Genomic DNA, 12476 nt, shown 5'->3' with positions numbered 1-12476 from the left:
CAAGAGATATTAAAGCCAAGCTAAATTTATTATATGCAAAATGTATGTAGGATAAGTATGATGGTTCGTATACGGGCTCACTGAAATACCACGCAGGGCAGACAGAGAACTAATCCATTGTTACAGGTTCTTCTTCAAATACTCTGACAGAGATAGTTCCCACTCTCTGCTGGCCAATCAGAGTAGAGACTGAGCGTGGTTTAGACTTACTCAGCCAATCCGTTGGCGCACCGGCTGGTCCCAGCCCCTTGGCGCATCCCTGTTGCCAGGTGTCTAGTTGTTTTCATCACAACCTGTAAAATCAGCACCCAAAAAGACACCGTTCCACTATACTTCTAAGTACCTACGTTCAAGGACCGTTCACAGACAACAAAGAGACAGTGTTCCTATCTGTAAGAAATACAAGTCTTATCTCATCCTACCCCCTAACGTTCCTCACATGAATCACAGCTTGTTATGTGAAACAATTAATATCAGTACAGTACAAACCTTTTATGCTTTAATCATTATTGCATTCTTTCTAAGTTAGTCATCCCATCTAGTTATGAGAAAATAAATCCCCACACTGTACACACTCCAATAGTCTTTCATTCACAATTTGACAAGCACTTGATAATGCCTCGAATTTCACGGCGGCATCCCCTTTGTGGCCTTAATGCACTCTAAAAAAATATTTTCTTTTGCGGCCTAGAGTGCTGCGTTGTGCCCTTCTCCCTGAGTGTGCTGCGCAATCCGAAGTGCCTCTCACTCACATGGCTCTCTGTCAGGTGATCAGGTCTTTCTCACAGGCTACAGAACAGACACATCGCGGATACAACTGCCTCATCCTTATCCAATTCCGAGGTGCATATTGAAGATATTGTAAGAACTGTCCACATTTACTTTTAGTCAGCCAACAAGATGAGTAGGCCTAATGAACAGCAAAAGCACTAGCTTATGTCAATATACTATCCCCCATAGTACAGAAGTCGACCTATTCTATTCTGTGCAATACATAAATATTCCAAATATAGTCTGGGACAGTTGTGGGATGCGAAAGATCCCAAATTATTACAACCACTAGCATCAAAAAAACGTTTTTATGCAATGTGGCTGACGCAACAGATCAGAACGTTTAGCTTAAAATGTTGATAGACTATTAGGCTATTTCTTCACATTATAAACGCAGCAATACGCACATGGTAGTAGGCTATAAGTGCGAATGTTCCATTATCGGAAAACACCATTATCAAAAGTGACTGCAAATGCAATTATGCATGTAATGCGTTTATTATAAAGGTGTATTTTTATGGTGAAAATTATCTTCCCTAAACTTGAAACTCAAGTGCTGCTTATATATGCCAGTTAGGCTCTACACCCATTGTAAAGTGGATAAATGTGCTTAATTTTAAGAAGTTATTTGGCCACTTTAGCTGTGATAAACGCCTTATTAAAACATACAGTGGGGAAAATAAGTATTTAGTCAGCCACCAATTGTGCAAGTTCTCCCACTTAAAAAGATGAGAGAGGCCTGTAATTTTCATCATAGGTACACGTCAACTATGACAGACAAAATGAGGGAAAAAAATCCAGAAAATCACATTGTAGGATTTGTAATGAATTTATTTGCAAATTATGGTGGAAAATAAGTATTTGGTCACCTACAAACAAGCAAGATTTCTGGCTCTCACAGATCTGTAACTTCTTCTTTAAGAGGCTCCTCTGTCCTCCACTCGTTACCTGTATTAATGGCACCTGTTTGAACTTGTTATCAGTATAAAAGACACCTGTCCACAACCTCAAACAGTCACACTCCAAACTACACTATGGCCAAGACCAAAGAGCTGTCAAAGGACACCAGAAACAAAATTGTAGACCTGCACCAGGCTGGGAAGACTGAATCTGCAATAGGTAAGCAGCTTGGTTTGAAGAAATCAACTGTGGGAGCAATTATTAGGAAATGGAAGACATACAAGACCACTGATAATCTCCCTTGATCTGGGGCTCCACGCAAGATCTCACCCTGTGGGGTCAAAATGATCACAAGAACGGTGAGCAAAAATCCCAGAACCACACAGGGGGACCTAGTGAATGACCTGCAGAGAGCTGGGACCAAAGTAACAAAGCCTACCATCAGTAACACACTACGCCGCCAGGGACTCAAATACTGCAGTGCCAGACGTGTCCCCCTGCTTAAGCCAGTACATGTCCAGGCCCGTCTGAAGTTTGCTAGAGTGCATTTGGATGATCCAGAAGAGGATTGGGAGAATGTCATATGGTCAGATGAAACCAAAATATAACTTTTTGGTAAAAACTCAACTCGTCGTGTTTGGAGGACAAAGAATGCTGAGTTGCATCCAAAGAACACCATACCTACTGTGAAGCATGGGGGTGGAAACATCATGCTTTGGGGCTGTTTTTCTGCAAAGGGACCAGGACGACTGATCCCTGTAAAGGAAAGAATGAATGGGGCCATGTATCGTGAGATTTTGAGTGAAAACCTCCTTCCATCAGCAAGGGCATTGAAGATGAAACGTGGCTGGGTCTTTCAGCATGACAATGATCCCAAACACACCGCCCGGGCAAAGAAGGAGTGGCTTCGTAAGAAGCATTTCAAGGTCCTGGAGTGGCCTAGCCAGTCTCCAGATCTCAACCCCATAGAAAATCTTTGGAGGGAGTTGAAAGTCTGTGTTGCCCAGCGACAGCCCCAAAACATCACTGCTCTAGAGGAGATCTGCATGGAGGAATGGGCCAAAATACCAGCAACAGTGTGTGAAAACCTTGTGAAGACTTACAGAAAACGTTTGACCTGTGTCATTGCCAACAAAGGGTATATAACAAAGTATTGAGAAACTTTTGTTATAGACCAAATACTTATTTTCCACCATAATTTGCAAATAAATTCATTAAAAATCCTACAATGTGATTTTCTGGATTTTTTTTCCTCATTTTGTCTGTCATAGTTGACGTGTACCTATGATGAAAGTTACAGGCCTCTCTCATCTTTTTAAGTGGGAGAACTTGCACAATTGGTGGCTGACTAAATACTTTTTTTCCCCACTGTATAGGGCAATGGGCTAGGCTACATTGTTTCTTACGCTGGGCATCATTCACAAGTGATATTCGGTATATGTTGTGAAATTGTTAGATATTACTTGTTAGATATTACTGCACTGTCGGAGCTAGAAGCACAAGCATTTCGCTACACCCGCTATAACAAATGCTAAACATGTGTATGTGACAAATACAATTTGATTTGATTTGATAATATATATTTCACAAGTGATAGGCTAATATTGTTACCCATCAGACTATTCTTGATTTAATCTTGTATTTACATATACTAAATAATATATGTGTGACATTTGTTTTGATTTAGAATGGACCATTATCATGCACCTGTATCGAAACAGGGGCAGCGGGAAAAAATATACATGCACTTAAATAGCGAATGCCAGCGAGGTAGGCTATACTCCTGTTGTAATTATAAGCAATGTGCTTAATATTAGGAAAGTTGAGAAATAAATTATAGTAGGCCTAGCCTATAGAAAGCTGATGGGATCCTCATCTTTTTATTAGCGGCCATCACTCTGTTTTTTTCCCCGCAATTGCATAGACTATAGAGTTGTTGCTCAACATGAGCTCATGGGCTCTCATTAAGTGTTTGAGTAGATTTTCAAATACATTTGCATTGATGTCAGAGTGATTAGAGGGACAATAGAGTGCTGAGTACCAGGCAGTTAGCAAGTTTGGTAGGCTACTAATGACCATCAGCAGCATCAGAGCTTGAAGAAGCCTAATTACCGTGACTAAACGGTCATGTGGAATTTGACTGCCTTCATGACTCGTGAGCGCCGGTGTGGTATTAATACAGTCACCGCAACAGCCCTGGGCAGAGGTAGCAGATCAGTAAATGGGGAATGCAACTCTGTGAGGCCTGAAGACAAATTATGTTTGAAACATAAGGACGGTTGAGCTACACCTGAATAACAGCCGGTGGTGCAGAGGCAGCAGACACCCTGTGCCCTGGTCTGGGCATAGGGTGCAAACTGTTCTGTGGGCAAAATACCAGCTTATTTCTTTCACCCAGTATTTACTCTACCTTACTGATTCATGGCTCTGGGATTAACAAGAGGTATTAGTACAGTGACAACAAACAATGGCGTGCAACAACAAAAAAAGAAGGTCTGCCAAGCAAAAACCTGATAAAAAATAATTTATAAGAATGCTATAATTGCTCAGTGGGAAATTAATATCCAACTAGTCAGTGACAACTGTGTGGAGTTTGGAGTTTGTGACAGCAACTATGTGAGCTTATTACAGTATTATAGACACTATGTCCTGGGATTTCCAACGATCTTCTATGCAGAAGAACCCCTTACCTTCTAAGGACTGTTATGTGGTTTGTGAGCATCATAGAGATTATATCTGCATGGTCGAAAGAGTCTCAGCTTTTCATAGATAGCTTGTAGCTCAAACCATTCGGTCTCTACAGACGTGTTTGTAAAAAGACCCGGCCCGGGCCTCTTCGGGATCCACCCATGTCTCACAAACACAGCTCTAGCTCAGCCGCCATTAATCCCACAGACTAATGGTAGGTATCTATGGATGCAGAATAAATCGAATAATCTGCAGCTCAAACACACATGGTTTAAAAGGGTTTAGAAGCACTAAATTACGCTGGTGTGATTGTGGGACTCAAGTAATAATCATGGCATTAATTCAAAGTAGAAACTTCAGGTTCCCACCAACGCAGCCATGGGTATAGAGCCGTGGATAGAGTCACAAAGACATAAGGCAGAGCATTGTACTGTCTGGATCGTGTGGAGCACCACCCTGTGACATCATTCTTCTATCTCCACAGTGTTTCATTGTCTAATTATGAACTGGGCAGTCTATTTAACTGGCAGGAAAATGAATGGTACAGTGGTACTCTAATCCAATGGTAACATTCATGCTTTTCCCTAACCCTAACCTTAACCTCACTAAAGCTATACCTAACCTTAACCTTAACTGTCATTCCTCAACCCAACCTTGCTGAAGTGTTATATCGTTATGTTGTCTAGAGTGATCAGATTATGTCATAAGGATGTATGACTTTTGTGCTCTGATACCCAATGGTCTTTATTTGCCATTGTGTGATATTTTGTATCAGGGTGTGAATGTTCAGAATATTGTATCTTTACTAAAAGGATAAGGGATTTGCTTGAATAGGACCCCTTAGCTTGAATGAAAATGATGGTTTATTACAGTCTCCATGAACATGGAAACCTTGCCTTTAAATGTCAACTGCGCTATAACACGGATCTTCCGCAGCCGGGACTGAATCTAGGCCATAGGCTACTGAAATGATCAGGATGTTGTAACTGACATATTGGGATTGTCACCAATGTTTAACCTTGACATTTTAGTCACTGCTGTGTATTTAAATTCAGATGAGGAATTGTATATGTAATGTGTCGCCAAAGATAATTACTGTTATTCTGTTTGTACGATCTCATTGGATAATGGATAAAGAATATTTTCTAAGCATTTGTTCATGATTATTTGTTGTATTTGTTGTATAACCTTTATTTAACTAGGCAAGTCAGTTAAGAACAAATTGTTACTTACAATGACGGCCTACCAAAAGGCAAAAGGCCTCTTGCGGGGACGGGGACTGGGATAAAAAAATATATATATATATAAATATAGGCAAGAAGGTAGAGACAACAATACATCACGCGAAGCAGCCACATCTGTCAGTAAGAGTGTCCATGATTGAGTCTTTGAATGAAGAGATGGAAATAAAACTGTCCAGTCTGAGTATTTTTTGCAGCTCGTTCCAGTCGCTAGCTGCAGCGAACTGAAAAGAGAAGCGACCCAAGGATGTGTGTGCTTTGGGGACCTTTAACAGAATGTGACTGGCAGAACGGGTGTTGTATGTGGAGGATGAGGGCTGCAGTAGGTATCTCAGATAGGGGGGAGTGAGGCCTAAGAAGGTTTTGTAAATAAGCATCAACCAGTGGGTCTTGTTACGGAGATGACCAGTTTACAGAGGAGTATAGAGGGTAGTGATGCTTGTTAGCTTTGTGTGTTGTTTCCCCAAGTTCATAAGTTCTAAGATGATACCAGTATGTAGCCTTGCACATACTGATTGATTCTATCTCCTGTTTCTATAGCGGGATACATCTTTATGTACAAACACACCCCCTGGACAGGATGCTAGTCTATTGCGGGGCGTTACCAGTGTTACCAGTGCCAATGTCAATACCGTGTGAATGCATGGTAGCGGCAGGTAGCTCAGTGGTTAAGAGCGTTGTGCCAGTAACCAAAAGGTTGTTGGTTCTAATCCCTGAGCCAACTAGGTGAAAAATCTATCGATGTGCCCTTGAGCAAGGCACTTAACCCTAATTGCTCCTGTACCGTCTGCTAAATGTCTAATTCAAATATCGCTTACCAAACTTTGTCCTCAGGAGTGCATGTTTTGGTTTTTGCCCTAACACTACACAGCTGATTCATATTACCAAAGCTTGATGATTAGCTGATTATTTGAATCAGCTGTGTAGTGCTAGGGCAAAAACCAAAATGTGCACCCCTTGGGGTCCTGAGCACCGAGTTCGGGAAACCCTGAATTAACACAACCATAACAACCAGAGGCAGCAAATCCGTAAATGGGGAATACCACTCTGGGGCTGCGTTTAGACAGGCAGCCCAAACATCAGATCTTTTTACATACAACCTTTTTCAGAGCTAATATGATTTATCAAAATACCAATTATAGTGAAAAAAATATCAGAATTGGGCTGCCTGTCTAAACGTTTACATTCTTTTAAAGGCAATGTTCCCGACGTTCACGGAGATCGCATTCACGGTAAACGCTGCAGAAACACAGACGACTCCCGATAGCTACTTGGTCATACAAGGACGGTGGAGCTACACCTGAATAACAGCCGGTGGTGCAGAGGCAGCAGACACACCCTGTGCCCTGGTCTACTCCCATGACCTCACTGTGATTTTTTTTGCTTACCCTGCCTGTCTTGTCTCATGCTGTGGTTGGTCTGGGTATAGGGTGCAAACTGTTCTGTGGGCAAAATACCAGCTTATTTCTTTCACCCAGTATTTACTCTACCTTACTGATTCATGGCTCTGGGATTAGCAAGTAACAACAAACAATGGTGTGTACAGATTTGTGGGCACGTTTGAATATATATATATTAGAAAAAAGGGTTCCAAAAGGGTTCTTCGGCTGTCCCCATAGGAGAACCCTTTTTGGTTGCAGGTAGAACTATTTGGGGTTCCATGTAGAACCCTCTGTGAAAAGTGTCCTACCTGGAACCAAAAGGGTTCTACCTGGAACCAAAATGGCTTTGTCAAAGGGTTCTCACATGGGAACACCCGAAGAACCCTTTTAGGTTCCACATAGCACCTTTTTTCCCAAGAGTGTATACAAGGAATGTATAGGGAATGGAGTTGGGTAATATTTGACCTTTTAACTTGAGATATATTCTTTGCATACAACTCATCTTGCGGATGACTACACCCACCAAATACAGTGAGGGAAAAAAGTATTTGATCCCCTGCTGATTTTGTACGTTTACCCACTGACAAAGAAAAGATCAGTCTATAATTTTAATGCTAGGTTTATTTGAACAGTGAGAGACAGAATAACAACAAAAAAATCCAGAAAAACGCATGTCAAAAATGTTATAAATTGATTTGCATTTTAATGAGGGAAATAAGTATTTGACCCCGTCTCAATCAGAAAGATTTCTGGCTGCCAGGTGTCTTTTATACAGGTAACGAGCTGAGATTAGGAGCACACTCTTAAAGTGCTCCTAATCTCAACTTGTTACCTGTATAAAAGACACCTGTCCACAGAAGCAATCAATCAATCAGATTCCAAACTCTCCACCATGGCCAAGACCAAAGAGCTCTCCAAGGATGTCAGGGACAAGATTGTAGACCTACACAAGGCTGGAATGGGCTACGAGACCATCGCCAAGCAGCTTGGTGAGAAGGTGACAACAGTTGGTGCGATTATTCGCAAATCGAAGAAACACAAAATAACTGTCAATCTCCCTCGGCCTGGGGCTCCATGCAAGATCTCACCTCGTGGAGTTGCAATGATCATGAGAACGGTGAGGAATCAGCCCAGAACTACACGGGAGGATCTTGTCAATGTTCTCAAGGCAGCTGGGACCATAGTCACCAAGAAAACAATTGGTAACACACTACGCCGTGAAGGACTGAAATCCTGCAGCTCCCGCAAGGTCCGCCTGCTCAAGAAAGCATATATACAGGCCCGTCTGAAGTTTGCCAATGAACATCTGAATGATTCAGAGGAGAACTGGGTGAAAGTGTTGTGGTCAGATGAGACCAAAACCGAGCTCTTTGGCATCAACTCAACTCGCCGTGTTTGGAGGAGGAGGAATGCTGCCTATGACCCCAAGAACACCATCCCCACCGTCAAACATGGAGGTGGAAACATTATGCTTTGGGGGTGTTTTTCTGCTAAGGGGACAGGACAACTTCACTGCATCAAAGCGACAAAGGACGTGGCCATGTACAGTCAAATCTTGGGTGAGAAACTTCCTTCCCTCAGCCAGGGCATTGAAAATGGGTTGTGGATGGGTATTCCAGATTGACAATGACCCAAAACACACGGCCAGGGCAACAAAGGAGTGGCTCAAGAAGAAGCACATTAAGGTCCTGGAGTGGCCTAGACCTTAATCCCATAGAAAATCTGTGGGGGGAGCTGAAGGTTCGAGTTGCCAAACGTCAGCCTCAAAACCTTAATGACTTGGAGAAGATCTGCAAAGAGGAGTGGGACAAAATCCCTTCTGAGATGTGTGCAAACCTGGTGGCCAACTACAAGAAATGTCTGACCTCTGTGATTGCCAACAAGGGTTTTGCCACCAAGTACTAAGTCCTATTTTGCAGAGGGGTCAAATACTTATTTCCCTCATTAAAATGCAAATCAATTTATAACATTTTTGACATGCGTTTTTCTGGATTTTTTTGTTGTTATTCTGTCGCTCGCTGTTCAAATAAACCTACCATTAAAATTATAGACTGATCATGTCTTTGTCAGTGGGCAAACGTACAAAATCAGCAGGGGATCAAATACTTTTTTCCCTCACTGCAACACAATATCTACACTGTCACATGGTACAAAACCACAGTATGAAACAATCCAAGATGATTGACACCACTGAGACTTGGCACTGGCAGCCGTAGCAACACATTAGCCAGATCTGAACATTCATGGTTTTCAAGGAAGGTGTGGTTGTTTTTTAATGACAATGGCATTAATCATCATTAAAGTAGATACTTCAGGTTCCCACCAACACAGCCATGGGTATAGAGCCATGGATACTGTACACGAGGAAGAGGCAGAGCATTGTACTGTCTGGATCTTGTGAAGCACCACATTGTTAGTGTTTCATTATCTAATTATGGAAGTGTATATTTAACTGGCAGAAAATGAATGGTGTCAGACAGTGATATGCCAACCCAATGTTAAAGGCCCAGTGCAGTCAAAAATGTGATTTTCCTGTGTTTTATATATATTTCCAAACTATGAGGTAGGAATAATACTGTGACCTTTTGAAAATGTAAGAGCTGACATTTTAGTGTAAGAGCTGTTTGAAAAGACTGCCTGAGATTTCAGCCTTTATTGGTGGGATGGAGTTTTGGCCTTCCATGGTGATATCCCCATGCGGTACATTAGTTAATAGGCCAATAAGAAAGACAGTTCCAAACCTCTCTGCCAATAACAGCTTTCCACTCCCCACTCCCAGACAGTCTTAGCTAAATTAATTCCTGCTTGAGAAATTGCCCTTTGCTAAGAAGCTATTTTGTTTATTTTTTACTATTTTAATTGATAATGTTTACACTGACGTACTTAATTGTTACCCAGAAACAATTTGCTATTAAGAGAAGAACGGCTGAATTGGACCTTTAACTTGTATGCCTTTACCTTTACTCAAGGAAGCTGCCTAGGCCCACTTCTCTACTCTATCTTTACTAATGATTTACCTTCAGTAATGAACAAAGCAAGAGTGGTAATGTATGCGGATGACTACAATGTATAGCACAGCATCAGAATGTAATGAGCTAACAGATATACTGAGTAGTGAACTAAGAATGGTGTCTGAGTGGGTTGATATGAACAAATTGGTGTTGAACATTTCTAAAACGACATGTATTTGTTGTGTATTGATATTCTAGTTTTGTCCCTTTAGAGCACCTGTAACCCTTGCTTACCTACGTTGAAATGCTTGGAATGTTCTTCCTGTGAAACGCATTAAAACAACGCCCACATTAATTTATACTCCCGTCTCATGTCCTGTCCTTATATTAGTTGTATAAGTAATACAGTGTGCTACACAACAACACTGGCGACGAGGAAGAAACATTCTCACGTTTGTGCTCATCGTCTTCGGCAGAAAGTCTGAGTTAAATTCGTGATTTATTTTTTTCTCACTGTAGAAAGACGCAAACATAACGCGAAGCTAGCCAGTCGAGTGATGCTAGCTAGCCTTTGATGTCACTGCAACAAGAGCCTCGAGGGATAGGAAGAGTTTCGCTGCGGGAGAAAGTGAAGTCATCATGAGTTAAAAGAAAGAAAAATAAACCGAAAATGTCTGCATTGATTGGAAATATAGGAACATTTGATGAATCTGTGGAACAATGGAGTTCTTACACAGAACGTTTCGAGTACTTTGTGTTGGCAAATAGAATTAAAGCAGAAGTCGTTGTGCCAACATTTTTGACTGTTATGGGAGGAAAAACATTCAATCTACGGCGCAGCCTAGTAACACCTGAAAAACCTGGTGATAAATCATATGATGAAATTGTGGCTACCTTAAAAGGACATTATTCTCCCAAACCACTGATAATCGCAGAGAGATTCCGGTTTCATAAGAGAAATCAAGAGGAGGGGGAATCAATCTCACAGTTTGTGGCTGTATTGAAACAGTTATCTGAACACTGTGAATTTGGGCGATCAATGAGTGACACTATACGTGATAGGTTAGTGTGTGGCATGCGCAGCGAAGCAATTCAGAAACGCTACTCCCGAGTGGCGCAGTGGTCTAAGGCGTGCAAGTGCTAGCTGCGCCACTAGAGATCCTGGTTCGAATCCAGGCTCTGTCGTAGCCGGCCGCGACCGGGAGACCCATTGGGCGGCGCACAATTGTGAGAAGCCATGCTATCGCTGTGGGAAACCACGCAGAGGAGTGTTGGTGCAAAGACTTAGACTGCAGAAGTTGTGGTAAAAAGGGTCACATCGAACGTGCATGTAAAAACAAAAAGACACAATCAAACAAAAGTACTGAACAAAGGAAAAGCGACTTCAGGAAGTACAAAAAGAAAGTGCATAAAATGGAGCACACAGAGGATGAACAAAGTGATACCCTGTCTGAAGGGGAAGAATCTTTGCATGTTATGTCAATTTCAGACAATGGTTATGGGTACTGTGTGACACTGCTACTGGATGGAAACGCAGTATGGATGCAAGTGGACACTGGAGCAGCCATATCTTTGCTGTAGACAAGGAGAAACTACATCACCTCACACTACAGCCCACAAAGATGACACTGAAAACATACACCAGTGAGAGGAAACGTGTAAAGCTTACAGTGGAGCTCAACAAACAGAAGGTAAAGCTACCACTCTACATTGTGAAAGGCAACCATACAGCATTGCTAGGATGCACATGGCTGGAAAAGATCAAACTAAACTGGCAGGAAATTCACATGGTTGCAAAAGAGGACACAAACCTACAAGGGATATTGAGGAAACACGCGGATGTTTTCAAAGGAGAACTTGGCAGTATGAAGGACATAACAGTTAAACTGACCGTGAAACCAGACAGCAAGCCAAAATGCTTCAAAGCTAGACCTGTCCCATACGCCATAAAACCAAAAGTTGAAACTGAGCTAAACAGACTAGTCGAGAGTGGAGTATTGGATCCAGTGAATGGGCTACACCTGTTGTTCCAGTCATAAAAAAAGGTGGATCACTCAGACTCATTAACCCAGTCTTGACTGCTGAAAAATATCCACTAGCCCTCATTGACGACCTCTTTTCTGGTTTAGCTGGAGGACAAAAATTCAGTAAGATAGACTTATGTCAGGCCTATCTACAGAGGCATGTGGACAAAGAGTCACAAGAACTGTTGACCATAGTGACTCACAAAGGATTGTACAGGTACCGGAGGCTTCCTTTTGGAATCACCTCAGCTCCGGCCTTGTTTCAGAGAGCTATGGACCAGATACTGAGCGGGCTCACTGGGGTCCAATGTTACCTCGATGATCTACTCCTCACCGGCAAAGACGAGCAGGAGCACCTGAGAAACCTGAACGCTACACTACAGAGATTGGAGGAGTATGGTCTGAGGGTCCGGAAGGACAAATGCGAGTTTTTCCAGCACTCTGTTGAGTACCTAGGCCACGTCATCGACAGTTCGGGGCTCCACAAGGTGCCATCGAAGGGGAAGGCCGTTGCAGAAG

This window comes from Coregonus lavaretus (assembly GCF_964263955.1).
Source record: "Coregonus lavaretus genome assembly, chromosome: 12".
NCBI classification, from domain to species: domain Eukaryota; kingdom Metazoa; phylum Chordata; class Actinopteri; order Salmoniformes; family Salmonidae; genus Coregonus; species Coregonus lavaretus.
The sequence above is the reverse complement of the archived record's forward strand: the minus strand, read 5'-3'. Positions refer to the sequence as shown.